Source organism: Dryas octopetala, chromosome 7 (assembly GCF_963921425.1).
Source record: "Dryas octopetala chromosome 7, drDryOcto1.1, whole genome shotgun sequence".
Lineage (NCBI taxonomy): Eukaryota > Viridiplantae > Streptophyta > Magnoliopsida > Rosales > Rosaceae > Dryas > Dryas octopetala.
The window spans coordinates 10,942,936-10,963,010 of record NC_141372.1 but is presented as its reverse complement, the minus strand read 5'-3'; the positions used below and the strand labels follow the sequence as shown (position 1 = coordinate 10,963,010).

The 20,075-nt window shown below is 37.8% G+C and overlaps 1 pseudogene; it reads left to right on the top strand.

Moving 5' to 3' along the window:
* The window catches only part of LOC147279632 (disease resistance protein RUN1-like), a 42,993-nt pseudogene extending 24,276 nt beyond the window's left edge, over positions 1-18,717 (top strand).
* The last annotated feature ends 1,358 nt before the right edge of the window (positions 18,718-20,075 follow it).

Here is a 20,075-nt window from a genome sequence, read left to right as displayed (position 1 = left end):
TATTATTACTGATCAAATCAATTCTGCCCAAAGGTGAGACACTTCCAAAAAGTTTCCATTTGACAAGAAAATTGATCAAGGAGCTGGGATTGACATACAAGAAAATTCATGCTTGCCCGAATGATTGCATGATATATTGGAAAGACCGTGCTTTATATGATCAGTGCACGACATGTGGAGAGAGCCGATACAAACCTCAAATTGAAACTATTCACAAAAGTCATGGAGGAAAAAACAACCGTGTACCCCAAAAAGTGATGCGATACTTTCCACTTGGTCCTAGGTTGCAACGTTTGTATATGTCACAACACACGGGACAATTGATGACATGGCACTCAAATGCAAGGCCAAAAGATGGTACAATGCGACATCCCGCTGACTCACCCGCGTGGAAACATTTGGATACTAAATACCCAATGTTTGCAGCTGAAAATCGGAATGTTCGTTTGGGGTTGGCCAGCGACGGCTTTAATCCATTTGGCAACATGAGCATTTCACACAGTACATGGCCGGTTATAATGTGTGTATACAACTTGCCACCTTGGCTATGCATGACACAACCTTATATGATGTTGTCTGTTCTAATACCAGGTCCGAGGGGGCCTGGAAATGACATTGACATTTTCATGGAACCACTCTTTGATGAGCTAAAATTACTATGGGAAGATGGGATTAGGTCATATGATCAAGCAACAAAGCAACAATTCACATTGCGGGCTGCAGTGTTATGGACTATCAACGATTTCCCAGCATATGCAAACTTGTCTGGTTGGAGCACAAAAGGCAAGTTCGCTTGTCCATATTGCAACTACAATACTTGCAGTAAGTGGTTACCGAATGGACATAAGAATTGCTACATGGGGCATCGGCGATTTTTGCCTATCCGGCATAGGTTTAGACATGAAACTTTGTCGTTCAATAACAAGGTTGAAAAGGAATTGCCCCCGGCACGAATGTCAGGTATTGATTGTCTACGTGATTTGTCTAGTTTGACTTTTACTTTTGGGAAGAAAGTTAAGAAAGCAGCTAAGCGCAAAACCCCCGAAGGACCAGTAATGTATGAGGGACCATGGAAAAAACAAAGCATTTTTTTTCAGTTACCATATTGGAAACACTTATTGCTTAGACATAATTTGGATGTTATGCACATAGAAAAAAATGTATGCGATAGTGTGGTTGGTACGTTGCTAGGACAAGATGGGAAAACTAAGGATGGAATGAATGCACGATTGGACTTGGAAGCATGGAATATGAGGCCGACTCTACACCCTCAGCGGGGACATGGTAGAACTCTACTTCCACCGGCTTTGTACACGATGTCAACAAATGAGAAGAATGTATTTTGTAAGTTGTTGGCATCAGTTAGAGTGCCAGATGGGTATGCATCAAATGTGGCCCGTTGTGTAAATGTTAAAGAAAGAAAATTGCTGGGGCTAAAGAGCCATGACTGCCATGTCATATTGCAACAGTTGCTCCCAATGGCTTTGCGAAACACTTTGCCAGATGCAGTAACAAAAGTGTTGATAGAACTTTGTCAATTTTTCAGACTTGTATGTTCAAAGAGTGGAACGACTGACTTTTTCACAAACCTCACACAGCAGATATACCTAATATTATGCAAGCTGGAGAAGATTTTTCCACCAAACATTTTTGATGTCATGCTACACCTACCAGCCCATCTAGCTGAAGAGGCAGCAATGGCGGGCCCGGTACATTATCGATGGATGTACCCCATAGAAAGGTATGAGAATATAGTTAATGTCAATTAGTAATGCTACTATATAGTTTGTGTAAACTTAGTAATGCCATTATATAGTTTGTGTAAGATACTTGAGTAACTTTATTGCATACTAATCGGTAATCCTAGTGCAACAGTAAGTGGGAAACCTTAAGTTCTTGATATTGCAGCCGAAAACTGATGGCCTACAACAACCAAATTAAAGTCTAGCTGTTATGAGTTCCTAATCAACACTAAAGCCTTTTAATCCTAATGTGATTATTGCACTAATTTCTTTCAACACTAAAGCCTTTTAATCCTAATTTGTTGTAATGTGATTAGAAAATGACATTAAAGCCTTTAATCCTAATGCATTTTAACACTGAAGCCTTTTAATCCTAATACAAATTAGTTTTCTAATCCTAATGTGATGAGCAAACTAATTTGCTGTAAAACTTGGGCAGTTTGTATATATGAAATTTGCTGTAAAAATTGGGCACTTAAATTTCACCAATATCTATTCATGATTGAAAATGACATCACAGATATTTACGGACACTCAAACAATATGTCCGCAATCGAAGTAGGCCCGAGGGGAGCATAGCAGAAGGATACATTGTTGACGAATGTTTGTCATTTTGTTCTATGTATTTGGAGGACACCGAGACACGAAGGAACCGAGGGGGGCGTAATACAGATGCAGGGGGTCGTGATGCTAGTGGTGGACTAGCAATATTTGCTGAAGGAGGAAAACGGATAGGGAAGGGGGTCGGCCAGGTCATACAGTTGGACATTGAGGAGAAGGAAAAGGCACATAGATGTGTGCTTTGGAATACACCTGAGGTTAAAGTGCAAATAGAGTGAGTTCATTAATCATAATTTAACATGCTTTATATTTACTTTAGAACCATATTGGTTCCTAAAATTTGATACTAAATGCAAATCCACATCAAAATGTATTGTACTGACAAAATGACTGGTGTAGTCAATATGTTGAAGATGCAATAGCTGCGAGGGGTCGACGAACACCAATGCTTGTTGCAGAAAGGGCTGCAAATTTATCATTTCCAAAATGGTTTGTTGAGCATGTAAGCTAAAACAGTGTTTGCCTATTCAAATAACCCAACCATATTGTCTAGTCATTTACTTGTGCAATGTTTGTATTGGTGTTATGTTGAATCAATGTTTGGAATGCGTGTGTGGTGGGTGTAGTCAAATGTTGTCTTAGTTTGATTGTAGGGTCCCATTGATTAACAGGTTAATGCATTGGACGTGGATCACAATAACATAATCTCCGAAGACATACGAGCAATATCAAAAGGACCAAGCGAGTGGTGTGTTAGGCATACAAAATTCATGGTCAACGGTTTTCGATTTCGAATTAAGTCCCTCGACCATAAAGGGAAAAATCAAAATAGTGGCGTGTTCATAAAATCATCATCCGAATGCTATGCGAGTGCCCGTGACCGATATCCGAAAAGGGGGGAGGTAGGCTACTATGGTAAGGTTACAGACATACTTGAACTGTCATACCATGCGGGCCGCAAGGTGGTATTATTCAGGGGTGAATGGGTGGATACTGTTAATGGCAGCCGAGGGCTTAAGATGGATAAGTACGGATTCACATTGGTCAACTTCAATAGATTACTTAATGACGATGATCCCTTCATATTATCTTCCCAAGCAATTCAAGCATTCTATGTGCAAGATCCACATGATGAAGGATGGCATATAGCAATCAAGACAATGCCAAGGGACACATTTGACATGGGGGACAGACACGAAAATGAAAGTCGCATATGTGATGATATAGATACAAATACTGAAGGCACGAACATGCAACATGCTAGGATGGACATGGAATCGGCCATTGTATATGAAGATGGGCAGACCAACGCAATGAATGTCGATAATGGCAGCTAATCAATCACCCTCCACTAAAGGTAACTTATATTTCCTAATGCTACACTTTCAATATAGAAATGACATATACCTTATAATATTTGATTAATGGGCCATGCATAACTGCCATTCATGGAGACAGTGAAGGCAGGAATAAATTTTCAATGTGCCACTAAAGAGTGATTTATTTGGGAGTTGACAACAAGAAATGGGAGATAAGACCATCTTAAATACAAATGTAGACTGGTGATGTAGACAGGTTAGGGAAAAGCAAGCTTAATTTTTATAGTTGTGCATGAGATGTGGAGTGTCCTTTCCCATTAAAACATGACAACAACCCACCAATTCATTAACTACAAAATATCCACCACCATAAGTGACTTGATATTGGTTCCTATATAAGAATGACTTTTCCAAACAGGGGGAGTATAACATCTGACTTCCAGTATAAGTCTACTCTTGGAGTCTCAATGATCTAGTGCATTTGTGTTAATCAAGGTATGAAGATTTACAAGTAATACACAGAATGTTATTGTGTCTACAAGTCCTGTAATTTAATTGGTTGAATTAGTTGTGTTGCCATCGATGCATGTCTACATATTTGTGCAGGGACGTGTGCGAATCAATAATATGCTTTATAACATGTGAGGGATAATTGCATAGCTGAATTTTATGTGGGAACATCATATTGATGTGGGGAGCACATGTTGTGGTGCAAACTCAAAATAATTGAAGGCTAAATTCATTATATGATTTTCAATAGATGGCATGTTGCAGTGTGTTTAAAGGAAAATGGACTCCACAGCCGTTCTCAACATGGTGCCTGCATTGGAGGATAAAGATAGTGAAGCGGTTGCAAGAGCGCAATCGATTGGGGAACAACAAGTTCTCGGCAAGGTGCCTACTTTTGAAGAAAGTGAAAGCAGGGCAATTGGCAACGGGGTTAGGTTGGGAGATTCAAAAGCACACCCAATAATAATTCCCAAGGAGGAGGATGAGGACCATGATATTGTATATGTTTTGAGTGATGACGAAGATGATGTACATGATAAACAACACTCAGCAGTGACTTGGTTGCCAACAAGGAATAGGGTAACCCCCTTGGTATCAATTGACTGATGGATATTTCTACCCCATATGTGTTGTAGTAGGTTTTTTTACACATTTATGGGTCCTTACCAGACTGGGATGAAGAAGATGGCGATGAATGAAGGCATTTTGCGTGTATTAAGTGACACAATACTTTTGTAATATGAATATTGCATGTATATGGTATACAGTGTTTAAGTTTGGGTGCAGTAGACATAAGTCATTTGGGTTATATATCAAAGATGCAATTACGGGTTAAGCACTGGGTTCGGGTGTCAAACCATCTAGCAGCGAGCGATGAGGATTGTTGATATCTTATTTGGTATATATGACTACTATAAAGTTTAGAAGAATGAAATGAAGAATGACACCCGAGTTGGACACCAGATTTTGGATTTAGAGTTTATTATGTCTAAATGCTCTGCACACTCCACTCAATTTTAAGCACCACATTATATAGTAAAATATTCCCTTCATATGAACAAGTGTGTCAATGTAGTACACACACTGATAAGTGGCACGAAACATTCGAAAGTAATGTGACAAATATTTGGGATGCGGCACAAAGTAGGAATGATATGGTTATAAATTGCTAGTGCACTGTACGCAAATTAATATGGCTTACATTGATCAAAACAGTATTGCCTTAAAAAGGATTTGTCATTTTGTAGATATCATTCACAGCACTAATAGGATGCACTACATAAGCAAATTTCAACACATGCCTTTTCCATTTGTAGAGAACTTTTATTATGCATTATTCAATTTTTATATAGAAAAATTTTCATGAAATACATTGTCTGAGGCAAAAAAAAAAAAAAATAATAATTATTCAATTTTTATATAGAAAAACATATATGATAATATTTAATAAGAAAAATTTCATCAAATAAGTTGTCTCAAGCAAAAAATAAATAAATAAATCTCAAGGGCCAGCCCGTTTAAGTCACCGCAGGAGCAGTAATGGCTAATGGGCTGTGTCGGATTATAGGTATTAACTATATGGACCGGCCTAAGCACGGCACGAAAACACGATGAGCTCAACTTAAACGGGCCGGCTCGGACCAGCCTGTTTGACACCTCTACCTTGTAAGTAGATAAAAAATAAAGGGAAAATTTTAGTAATATGGACTCCAACTATACTCCGAGTCTGGTATTTAGGACATGAATTTCACTTTATGTCAACTGAGGACTGAAATTCTCATTTTCTACCATGTTAAAAATCTTGGTTTTGGTTTCTTAATGTTTCTCAACTATAGCACGACGTTAGACGCATTACATCTCAAGAAATTTTGGAAAAATTATACTAGGTTTAAAGATATACATCGTCTCTTTACAACTATATGAAGATCACCCAAATCGGACCTATACAACTCCAGTAAATCAAGGCTCCCAAAGTAGGGTACCCGAAACAGTTATATTTTCTAAATAATTTCTCAGCGGTCCGATTGGAAAGTTTTGAGTACTCTAGTTTGGGCCTGATTATCTGGAGTTGTAGCTGTCCGATTTGAATGATCTTTATATGACTGTTAAGATGAGATGCATAGCATTAAACCCAATATAAGTTTGCTGAATTTGGTGGAGATTTGATAGGACCTTCGGAGGGCCAAAGTTAAGATAGAATGTGCAAAAAACAGGATACTGAAATAAGTTCAAAATGAAATTTTCAAAATTCAGTTGACACAAAATGAAATTCATGTCCTGAATAAAAGCATGACACATAATTGAAGTCCTTTAACTAAATTTTTCCACAAATAAATGGATATGAACTGTAACTAAATTTTTAGTGAGGGGCGTGAAAGTAAAAATTATTCAAACTTTGACTTACATGACCCTGAATAAGATAATATTTTTTTTAAATTTGGAAACTTAGAAGATAAGAAAACGTAATGTGCAATATCTTTTAAAGATATTTTACATTACGCAATTGCAACGCTGCAATTTTTGTTTGCAAAACTTGCGTCATATCTTTGCAAATATTAAAGGGAAAAATTTACAAACATGACACATACTTTGATGGTTGTTTCATTTTAGGACATTAATTTTGATTCGTGTTAATGAAGGACACCTACTTTCATTTAGTGTCAATTAAGGACCCTGTTTTTTTAAGTTTTTATCTCAACTTTGTTTGATGTTGGACCCATCAAAACTCCACCAAATTCAGAAAAATTATACTTGGTTTAAAGATATGCATCTCCTCTTTACAGCCATATAAAGATCACCCAAATCGGATCTCTACAATTCCAGATAATCGGCCTCAAAGTAGGGTACATGAAACTGTCCGATTTTTCAAATTTTTTCTCAGAGGTGCAATTGGATAGTTGCGGGTACCCTACTTTTGGGCCAATTATCTGGAGTTGTAGATGTCCAATTTGAGTGATCTTTATATGGTTGTTAGGAGGAAATGCATAGCTTTAAACCAAGTATAAGTTTGCTAAGTTTGGTAGAGTTTTGATGGGTCTAATGTCAGGCCAAAGTTGAGATAAAATATGATCCTTAATTGACACAACATGAAAGTATGTGTCCTTCATTAACACGAATCAAAATTTATGTCCTGAAATGAAACAACTATCCAAATATGTGTCCTGTTTGTAAATTTTTTCCAAATATTAAAGGTAGAGTAGTATTAAAGTCAATATAGTCATATGTTTGCAAATATTAGAGGTACAGTAGTACTTACTAGTAAAGTCATATGCATTGCAAAGTTTAGCTGAGCAATATTAAAGTAGATAAAGTACTAAAGCCATCCACATACTTGGGCAGTTTGCGTCATCTACTCATATCTTTAGTATTTAACATTTGCAAAGTTGCAATGCATATGAAACAAATGGGTTTAGTATTTGTGTACTCTACATTTTTATAATGTAAAATATCTTCACTCATTCATGAACAGTAAGAGCGCCAAAGGACAGCAGTTTTGCCGCTTAATAGCTAAATCAGAAGGCAGAAAGGGCGTTTTGAATTTTAAAAATAAAAAGAGGGGCAACAAGTAGATTGATAAATATCTTCATAAAGCACATGGAGAGACGTACAAGAGAGAGCAGTAAACGAGTAGTACACAATGGTGAGTTCCAAGCAAGGAAATCAGAGAGGAGGAATATTTTCTGCTCATTCACAGAGGATCTGATCATTTACACGGCTGACTACAAAGAAAGAGGAGCAACACCTGTGTGGAATAGACGCAATATTCTTCATAAGCAGATGCAGTTGGAGGTGGGTCCATTGAAGGGTTAGTTTAAAGAAAAGGATCACAGGTATGACAAACAATATGGACTTTTACACTGTTTCAGCAAATGTATAGATAGAAACTAAATTAATCTCATACATGTAACGATTGGAATGAGTTGTTAGTAGCAGTAAACTACATACACTTGCCATTGTATGTAGTAGCCTTTAAAATTGAAATTGTTTGGAATGGCAAAAATATGCTTAAATGCAGGAGTACTTTGAAAATGTGTACTTACAATCCTGCACATGTGGAAATGGAAGGTTGATTTACAATATATTGTGCAGCATTATTCTATATTTAGTACTAAGAAGCTGAAAAGTTTCCAGATGTAGATAAATCAGTTTTTATTTATTGGGAGTGGTTATAATAAGGAAGTCAATAATAATAAATATGAAGCTGAATGCAAAACTCATTGGTACTGACTTGTGGGGAATAATACACCCTGTTAAATTGAAGAATTGACTTATTGGCTATATGCTTGTGTTTGTTTATAGGATGAGTGATTTTTTAAGGGCTGCAACTGAAGGATTCAACGTCACAGAATTGGATAGGGATGAAGAGACACAAGCACCACTACTTCCTCTGTTTCATGTTGAGAACAATGTGCAGCATGGATGGAATGAGGAAATACTATCATATGACCAGGAGGGCCCTCAGGTGGGGGCTCAGGTAAGTGAGCCAACACAGTCAGTAGGTCGTGGACCATCCCTTAAGAAATTGAGGGGCAAAAATAAGCTTAACTGGGCAATCGGGGGGGCCGAGAAACTTACATTTAATAGTAGCGGACAAGCAGTCGCACCTAGGCGCAAATGTGCACAATTCTCAAGGTTTCTGGGAATGTTTGCGCATAACCACAAACTTTTTCCTGTACATATCACGGATTGGAGGGAATTTCGGCAGGGAATTTCAATTAGGGATGCATGGGATGAAGTGAAGGTATTTTCTACTACCATTTGAAAAAGCTACACTTATCAAATTTTTGTCAAAACTTAATGCATGTACTGCTTGCACAGTTAATTAAGATCCAAAGATGTGAAACTAACAAATGACAAGATGTAACAGGAAAGCCTTGATTGGTCAGACGAGCGTATGAGGTTGCTGGAGGATCGAATTAGGCACACTGTGGTGAAAAAAATTGGAGCGAGATGGAAGCACTTTAAGGCAACTCTAAGACGAGATTGGTATGCACCAAACGTGGGAAAACTAGCACGTTTTACTTGTGGTGACAAGCGAGTAAAACCAGAGCATTGGAATCTATTGGTTTGCTTCTGGGATGATGTTAAAGGGCAGGTAAACAAGCAGGTTTATACCAATGTCATATGAGTTTAATATGTCATGAGTAATGCAAGGGAATCATACGTAACTCATAATATGTAGGCTGCTGGTGTAATGGTTAAAAGTAATAGGCCACATTGGTAGAATGACTAATGATTACTATTATGTCTTGTGTAATATGCAGAAACGGTCAATCATAAACAAAGCTAATAGGCAGAAACTGAAGATGAGTCACAGTACTGGGACAAGGACGTTTGCACAAATATGACATGAATATGTGAGTGATTTATATGTGCATATATATTAGGTTTGTCATGTATGTAACCAGCAATAATTGGAAAATATGGTTGTGTATGATAAACTCAATTTCACGTCATATAGGGAAAGGGAATTTCTTAAAATAGTTGGATTATGGCATAGTAATATAAGATTCATTCATGCAAACTGAATAATGAGTTAGCATGTTATGATTAAAAAAATAATAATACTTTGCATGTTGTTAGATGAAAACTGTAAGGAAAACATGAACATACCCGTAAAAGGTGAACAATATATGATTGGCTGCGAATGTGGACACTCAAAAGCACAAGTCCAAAATATGTAGTACTTATAATATACAAATTACAATTTTTTTTAAATGAAATTATCAAATTTGGCCATATTATATGTAAATATACACCACCATTAATAAGTTGTGCCCCAGAAGTCCAGTAATATAAAATAAGGATTGAAATGTACAATATTACTTGAACTAATCTGGAAGGCCAACTTCCCAACACCATAAAAACAGGCAATGCAACAAGAGAAAGAGTAAACACAAATGTATGTAAAATATGTTGATGAGAAGCTGGAGATTAGATACATGACTTATAATATGTTGCTAACAAAAACTTTGATTGATTTGGCAGTTTCTAGAGCATGGAAAGGAAGTTGACCGTTATACGTTTTTCAAAATGACCCACACAAGAGGAGTAGATCAGACACCAGTGGATGCAGAATCTGAACGGATTATAGTAAGATAACCATTACATATGTCGAGTATATGAAATGCAGAGGCGCTGCAAGTTTAATTTCCATATTACAACACCGGATGTTATGAGGTTATACTAAATACTCAAGTTTGTAAATTGGATGGCAGGCTGAATTTCAAACAGCACTCGAGTTGCGTGCAGCTAATGGGATAGAGGCCACTGACACTGTCATGCATGAGGTTTATTCTGAAGTGTTGGGACCTGAAAGGCGAAACAGGGTGAGAGGCTATGGTGATGGAGTAACATGGGCTGATGTGCCTGGAGTCATTACTGAACGGAGTGGAATAACACGAGAGCTTCAACTCCTAACAGAAGCATGCGATGAGCAGCGGAGAAGGGCAGACGAGGCAGAGTTGGGCATGCAACGAATAAGAGAAGAAGCACAAAAGGGAATGCAAATGCTTAGAGATGAGCATGCAACACTGAGGCAAGAGAATGAACAAGCGTTAGCAAACCACAAGGCAGCACTGGACAACTCGTTTAAGGCAGCTGTACAATCAACAGTTGCAATGGAAATGGACAATGCAATGCAAACAGCTGGATTCTCGAGTTTGGCTCACGCACTTGCAACGTTGAAAGGTCTATCTGGGAACAACACTAGTTGATTGAGGTTGGGTTTCTGTTCCCAACTTTGGTATTATATATGTTATAGTAAATATGACAAACTATGATGAAGTGTCATGCTACTGTTAAATATTATGCTTTAGGAAAAAGCTCAGCAAATATTTTGAAATATAGTCATTATCATGGGATTAAGAGAGTTAAGGCTTGGTATGGTTGATGTGAAAAGGGCATATGAATAGGGAGTGTGAAATATTAAGTTTTTAGGATGACAAATTAACTGTGTGTGGCCCAAGCAGACAGAATTTGTTTAATATGAAGTGCTCAACTGTATGGAACCATGTTTGTGAATACTAATATGAAGTGCTTATGATGTTTATTTCCTAACTTTTCTGTTATATGGAACCACCCAATTGCAATGTGGAGTTGGAGAACAGAAGTAAAATTACACGATGAAGTGACATGGGGTACTTCCAATAGCCATTGCATATATGATAAAATAGAAATATGGTATACTGTTCAGACCACAAAAACCCCAAAAAAACAAAAGAGATATATGGTATACTGTACATACAGGGGATTCAAAAATTGATGAACAAAGAATTTTATGGATATATAAATTCCTTCCAGTAAAAAAATAAAAAAAGTTTTCAATTGTGTTAATTGGAGTACAGTATATTTCAATAATGCAATATAATCAATAATATAATCCAATTGTCATTTGCAATTTAAAAAAAGGAAAAAAAAAGGACTTGGAAACTGTTTTTGTATTAGCCACTATGACAAAAATATTGAGAGACAGAGAGATATGCAGTTGGTTGGGAAAATAAGTGAAAGAGACAGGAATGGCAATGGTCACAAGATTCATGATGACTGAGGATTGACGCAATAGGGTGGTGACTGATGTAGTTGCTATAGTATATAAACAATGATATATATAAAAATGCAAATGAATGTTATATTAAATTGGGAAATTGTAAATGACTGATACAAAACAGAGACTAACAATTTTGAGGGTGGGACTGATATCAAGAGGTAAAAATAATGGAAAAAAGGGATGGATTATTGGTTTGGATTGAGGGGAGGATTCCACTGCAACATGAGACATGGTGGCCCAAATGGAATCGCAGAGCCAAATATGAGTTTAATTCCACTGCAACATTAGACATGCAGGCTAGAGTGGAATGGCACCCATGTAGCAGTAAAGATCCAATGCAGCAAGAGAGTAGAATAACCAAGTGGAAGTGCAGATATTTGTAGAAGCAGTGATCCACTGCAGATGCATGCCAACATAAGTCATAAATCCAGCCGACAAGACCTGACTGCTGCCTGCAAATTGGCAGCCAAATTAATAGATAAAACTCATATGCATCTAATAAAGGAAGGACGGATAGTCTTTGGGAGGGGATAGTGCTGTACCGACCCCATCCTGTGCGACTGTCATTGCTTTGGTCGCTGCACTGTGGCCATTGCTGGTTTGTGATTGATAACAGTCTTTGCTAGAGAGAAAGGGGACTGTTATATATCAGAAGCAAAAGCATGTTATTGTTGTAGTGAGATAACACAGCCATAAGAAAAATTCCATCTTCCATAGTACGATTGAAGAACCTGAAACATTTATCTCTTTGTGGCCTTAAATGGTTATGGTGTAATTGCATGTTGCCCACAACCTTTTGGTCTTTGCTATTGCCAAGACCATATCGGAAATCCACGAATCTATTTCCTCCTTCGTTACAGGGCCTAAATCTTTAAGAGAATTATTTCTAAGAGGCTGCAATTTAATGGATGATGTTCCTACGGATCTTGAGAGTCTGCCTTCTTTAGTAGAATTTGATCTTGGAAGCAATAATTTTGATAGCCTTGCAAGACTCAGTGGCCTTTCGAAGCTTCAATATTTATCATTGGATAATTGCAATTTAACTGAGGAGGCAATACCTACAGATCCATCTTCTTTAATATATTTAGACCTACAAAACAATAGTTTTCATAGCCTTCCAAGCCTCCGTGGCCTTTCGAATCTTGACTGTCTATTGTTGAATGATTGCACAAACCTTCTTGAAATCCCAGATTTACCAACAAGTTTGACGCAGCTGGAAGCAAATGACTGCACTGCATTGCAAAGAATGCCAAATTTTTCAGAAATGTCGAATATGGATACGTTGCATCTACGTGATTCTCCAAAACTCAATGAGTTTCCAGGCATGGATAAGTGGTTAAGCTCCATGACATTACTTCGAATGGAAGGGTGCACCAATATCACTCCTACTCTTAAGGAGAGCATCCTACAGGTTCTCTCTCTCTCTCTCTCTCTCTCTCTCTCTCTCACACACACACACACACATGCACACACACTGACGTACTGCATAGTTTCTTATGCAAGTCTTGCTCCACATGGTATAGGGATGGAAATCTAGTGGCAGTGGTGGCATTTATCTCCCTGGAAATGATATTCCTGAGTGGTTCACCTACGTAGACGAGAGTGACCAAGTCTATTTTCAAGTGCCTCAAATTGTTGGTTGTAATTTAGAGGCTTTGACTGTTGGCATCGTTTATTCATGTTTACATGACAACGAATCTCTAAATTATATTTCCATTTATGTTATAAATCATACGAAGCTCACTAGTTTTGTGGTCTGGCCAATGCGTCCCAAAACAATAATTTCCCATGAAGTTCTTTGGCAGGGACATTTATCAAACAAATTCAATATGGAAGGCGGAGACTTCATTGAGGTTTATGTAGAATTTGGATCTGGTTACAGTGTAAAGAAAGCAGGAGTGAATCTAGTATGGGACAAATTTGTCAATGAAAATATGACTGAGTGCGAGTCTATCCCATATGCTTATTTTGTTGGTGACGAAAATAACGAGGAGGAGGAGGAGGAGGAGGATGATGGTGATGATGATGATGATGAAATCACGTCAAATAGTAGCCTTGCTGATGATGAGGTTGATAAGGAGCAAACCATGACTCATCTGATCCCAGTATGGAAATGAGTACATACATATGAACAATTAGCAGCAAAGAAAGTTGAGAGAGAAGTGCAGAAGCATTACAGCTCATTGTAACTGCATTAAAGCTCAAAAACACAAAAGCTGCAGGGAAACTAATCAATCATGCGAGGGTGAAGCAACAGCAATTAGCTAAAATGAAAAACAGAAAAAAGGTGTGAAAAACTGAACTAGCTAGCTTGAGCCATTCTTTTTTATACCAGAAAATTTCTACATTTGCAGCATAACTGAACTAGCATTTCTGGCCTTGCTCTAATTAATTTCACTTTCGTATGAACTGTTCGAAAACATATTTTGCAGCTGATTTCAACACATATCACATATGCATGAGCTTTATTGTTCAATTTTGCTTGTATTACTCAGCCCCTTAGACAACACATCAATACTTACTATTCAAGATTTCAACCAATAACACAGCAATATGAACAAAAGCCAATCAACACATCAATACTTGCTATTGAAGATTCGAAACAACCACACATCAATATGAACAAAAACCAATCAACCATTACATTTTAACAGTACATATACTTGTTACGAAAAACATGAAAAATATTTATTATTCAAGATTTCAAATCAATTGTAGTTGAACACTTGAAAAACATGGTCAATACTTGTTATTCAAAGCTCCTTCATACCTCTTTCCGAGGAAGCTCCTCCAAAGACAAAGATCTCTGACGGGTTATTTTGGGTATAATTTGTGGCTGTGGTTGCACTTCATTAATTGAAGGTAATCGGTTACGAGTTGTTTCACCTTCATTAAGCGCGTTATGGACATGTGCGATTTGCGAAATTGCAACCATACTAACAATTTGTTCATCCACATTTTTTAAAATTCTTCTTTAAATTGCATAAATCTGTTAGACATTAATTCATTGCCGTCGACAATGGATTTCTGGAGGGCAGAAACAGCTTTATTCCCTTCAACTATGGCTTTCCCTATGGCAGAAATAGATGAGCAAGCATCAGCCACAGACTTTTGGAGGACAGAAACAGTATGGGACAATGTCGCTACCTCACCCTTTAAGGATGTCACATCAGTATATTGGTGAACTAGCAAACAACGATCGCCTAGTTCAATTTCAGTGCTAACAAATCGATCCCCCTCTCTTTCACTCATTTCAGCATCCTACTTGTCTTTTGCTCATCCTAAGAAACCACGGCAGATAAAGAACGGTCTATCATTGTTCTGCCACGTTGAAGAACATCAATATAGTATAACTGCAAAAACAGAACGCAGCCGGATAGGTAGCTTCCTTTATTTGACTTAAAGGACTTGATTCTATCCACCAGATGCTTCAGAGAATAACTTGCCCATTTACCGAATCGTATGATATTCAGTTGTTTGAGTGCTTGCAGAAATTTTCTATTCACTATGAGGGAAGAAATTGGGCAAAGAATAGTTCCCAAGGCGAACAACATAAAACTAACCTGAAAGTTGTCGTCAATTGTATCTGCCTCAACAAGCTATTTTTGTAAGTCAGCAATCGTGATCTTCCCATCTTTGCTGCAATGGATATTGGCCAAATTCTGGACTTCACTCTTGTTCACGGAGTTCATAGTCAAAATTTTCATTTCACCCTCAGGAACACCCATTAAGACTCTAAAATCTTAGGGAGTAATGATCAAAGTCTTTCCAACACGTGTCCGGTTCAAAGCGATCACAAGAAAACGACAGAGACAGCGACGCAGGCTACTGCACTTAATCCGACCAAGCATACCGAACCCCATATCATTTACAACTCTGATTTTATCAGCATTAAACCCACAAACGACTTCCCTAAACCGATCGGGGGCGCATCTAGTCTTTATTGTGCATGTGGCTTCCCCAACAACCTCATTAAACTTTAGTTGAGGAAAATACTCTGTCTTTTGCTTCGCATCCAATTCCTTCCATTGAATGGACATATCTCGCTTCCATTGTCAAAATCGAGTGTTAAGTCATAAACTATAATAGAAAATAGGCAGTTCATCAAAATTCAATAGGCAATTCAGCTCAACCCAAAATTAAATATAACAACATTTTTGTCATTCTTGAACTGCTTGCTAGCTTGTTTAAGTGACTTCGACTGGACTTGCCTAAACCATTAACCAATGAAACAATGAGTTTACCATTCATAGTGTATTTCAAATAATTTAAAACAAAAATGGATGAGGACATACAAATATTGGAAAAAGGCACCATGCGCAATAGACAGAATATCGGCGTTGGTTTCTCCTTTTATTGCAAGGCTTTGATTTGAGGGGATTTGTCTTTTCTTAGACATCGAATTGTTGATGTGTGCCTTGAAAGAAGATAAGGAAACTGTTGCAACAAAAAATTGGATGATGATAATTTATTAGTAATTGAAGTGCATGCTTATTTTAGCTATATGTAAATATGATTAATAGAAAAATAATTTCACATATGAACATGGAAACAAAAAAATTAATATTTCAGGTCATATAAACTTCTATGTGGCTTTATGTTCATAAAGTGTTACATTGTTAAACAAAAAAAAAAGGTCCGGCAAGACACATGCCTTCTAGGCAACTTAATGGGCATAACAAGTGACCAAAATAGCTTTTGCAATATTTAACTTCATGGTTGCAAGTTTAGTCGTAATTGTCAAACGGTAAGTCGTTTCAACAATTTTAATGTTGCAATTGCCTTTCCGTCCCAACAAAATTGTAACCTTCAATCAAGACTTCAGACAAAATCAATACAAAGGAGCTAATAGAAGGTTTTATGTAAGTGTATAAGTGATCCATAAACCAAATCAACTAATACTAACAAACCACACCAATCAACCAAAAGACCATATTCAAAATAATTTTGCAAAGTAGAGTGAGAAATCCAAAAACATCAAACAGTGCCCAAACTTGCAAAATCCCTAAAATTCTAATTTTAAATAGAACCCAAATCTGCAAAACGATTACCTGAAGCGGACAATGCGAAGAACGTCGAATGCACAACAACCAGAGAAGACGACGATCACCACCAAGTGCCCAAATAGGCGAAGACGACGACCACCACCAAGTGCCCAAATCAACTAGAGAAGATGATGGTGAAGAGGGGGAAAGCTTGTCGTGCAAAGAGGAGAGAGAGAGAGAGACTGCTTTTTGGTAGGAAATTGACGAAGGATAGAGAGATTTAAGTTGAAAGAGGAGAGAGCAGGGAAGCATATACCTTGCAACCGGTTGCTCACATGTGAGTTGCACATGTACATAAGTTACCACCTTTTACCTTTTCAGCAGGTTATCTTATATTTATAAACTAAAAAAAAAAGAAAAAGTGTAGGCATGTAATGCCCAAGGAATAAAATTTCGGGTTTCGAGGAAATTTCGATGGAAATTTCGAAGATTTTTAAATTTCGACAAAAATTAGACGGAAACGACAGAAACGACAGAAATTACTATCAAAATACAGAAATTTTGAATGAAACTTTACCATATATTTATTTAACATATTATCTACTACATTGATAAAAAAATATTGAAGAAACCAAATTATATGGTAGGTTTCATGTGATATGTATTGAATATAATGCGCGCTGTAGGCAAATACTGTTAAAAAAATGTTTCACTAATTAATAATTACATAATGAAATTACACGAATAAATCACTAATGTGGCAACGAAAAGTAGCAAGCTTACTCAAAGGGACTTGGAAATGGTCTTCAATAGTCAAATTGAGCCGAATTGGGTTAAAAGAGAACCGACCCGGTAACAGCAGCGGCGACAACAGTTTACCTAAAATTTCAATTTCACAAATTCTCCAATTTGGAAAATCAAACATTAAAGGAATAAAACCCCATGGTGAGAGGATAAATTTATTTTTCATAATTTATTTTTACAAAGATTTAAGCTAAAAAAATTGGATAGTGATTGTTTTTAAAAATGTTTGTTTTAATTAAATTTTTTATAATTTAGTTTGACTCCAAAGTTGACTATTTTCAATAATGGGTTTTTAATCTTAATTTTTGTGCCGTTGGAAATGTCTCGAGCTCACGAACGCATACACACGAACCGTTCATGAATCGGAGTTACGGTTTAAAAGTTACGAGTATTTGATTGTGAGGGGTTTTTGAGTAATTTCAATTTTGGGTTTTTAAATTTTGAGTTTTAAAAAAGTTAAAAACCTTAAGCTAATCAACTTCAAGTCTTCAACTTCACCGTACTACACACACACAGTGATACAGTACAATTTTTTCTCTTTTTTTTTTATTCTTTCTTTTCTTTTCCTTTGACTTTCTTTCCTTGATTCTCTCGTCACTTCCTTCTCCTTTCTTAATTTCTTGCCTTCTTCAGTTCTTCGGTTCTTTCTTCCCAATATTCCAGCCGCCTCTCATCTTTCTCCCAGTTTCACTGTGCAGTCCTAGATCTATTCTCTCTCCTCCCTCTCCCTTCCAGATCTCTTCTTCCTTCTCTTTCTTTCCTTCCCCGATCTCCCTCCTTCATCTCTTCTCTCTCCTCCCTCCTCACTCATCACTCTGTTCGATCCGCCGCTCTCCTCCGACGACGGCTGGCCTCTTCCTCTCCTCTCCTTCTGGCTCTGCTTCCCCAGCTCGAAAATTTCGCTGAAATTTCGAGAATTTCGGGAAATTTTTGAAATATAAACGAAATTAATATAGTATAGTATTAAAATTTTGATACTCTCCGAAAACGAAATTTTACTCCTTGGTAATGCCTGAAGTCATGATAGAAGCTCCCCAAACGTAACAAACACTACAGTACGTCCTTTTGAACAATGGTTCGGATTTTGACAAGCTGTTCTCTTTACTTTTCCACTGACATTATGAATACGATTTCTAATATTCATGTTGGATATTATGCAGGTTGTGGGGATCGATGATAAGGCCATTTGGGGACTCTCACCATCTGGTAATTTCTCTGTGAAGACTACTTTGTCTATCCTGAATTGACAAGAAAGATTGGGTTCTCTGGAACTTCCTTTGGAAACTTCACCTACTCCCAAGATCAAGTTCTTCATGTGGACTCTTGCTAATGCTAAGGTGACAACTTTTATCGATCAGTAAATATGTGTGAGGCTAGGGGCCCAATTGGCCGGCTTCTTTGAAGTTGAAACAACTCCTCTATGCCCAAATTTTGTTTCCTCACTTGAGGAGTGAGTGTGGGTGTGAAAAGGGTTATTTATTTATTTATTTTTGAGGGTTGTTATTTGCACACATTTTTTTTTTCTTTTTGTACACCCTTTTGTAAAAAAAAAAATCAAAAATCAAAGGAAAAAACACATCTCTCCTTTTCACACTCAAAAACCAACTTCATTTTCTCTCTTTTGCACACCCCATCAACAGACCAAAAAAAAAACACACACACCCAGCCACACGCACTCAGCCCCTTCCTTTCCCTCATTGACCTTCCCTCATCAGCCCTCTCTTCACCCAGCCACACCCATCCCTCCTCTCTCTCTTTTCTTTTCTCCTCTCTCCCTCCTTTTCTCTCTCTGCTTTCTCCTTCGTTCGGCACTGGTCTGCTGAAAATTTGAGTTTCCTTCGACAGCCACCCATCGAACATCCACAACCTATTCGACAGGTAGCCGTCGAACATCCATGACCCATTCGGCATATAGCCGCCGAACCAGCTGCGATTTTTTTGTTGGCAGTGGTGCTTCGTTGTGGTTGCAGTAGGTTAAGGCGCAATGTTGCAGGCGAGCTCGGAGAAGAAGGGTGAGGCTCGACTTGCTAGCTGGAGACGATGTGCTCGGCCATTGGTGTTGCAGGCGAGACGAAGGAAGGAAGGAAGGAAGGAAGGGAGGGAGGGAGGGAGGGAGGGAGGAAGGAGAGAAGAAAAAAGAGAGGAGGAGTTGGAGGTGGGGTCGGGTGCTGCTTGCGGTGGTCGGGTGAGGGAGGGAGGGAGGGAGGGAGGGGGCTGGGTGGGTGGGTCAGGTGGAGGTGAGGTGGTCGGGCTGAGTGAGAATGAGGGGTGTGTTTTTTTTTTTGTCTGAGAATGAGGGGTGTGTTGGGTGAGGGGTGAGTGTATCTTTTCCTTTGATTTTTAATTTATTTTTTTAAAGAGTGTGCAAAAAGAAAAAAAAAAGTGTGCAAATAGCAGTCATCTTATTTTTTGGGTCATAGTGATATGACATTACAAAGAAAATTGAAAATGGAGTAGATGGTTCAAGAAGTTGCAGATGCAATTGTTTCTTTATTGTTTAAATTTGGAGCTGCTTCTTCCTCTTCTCTTTTATTTTTTCCCTACAAAACTTCTATTTGGCACTCTCTTAGGCTGCTCACCGCAAGTGCCATCCAAACCCGTGGCA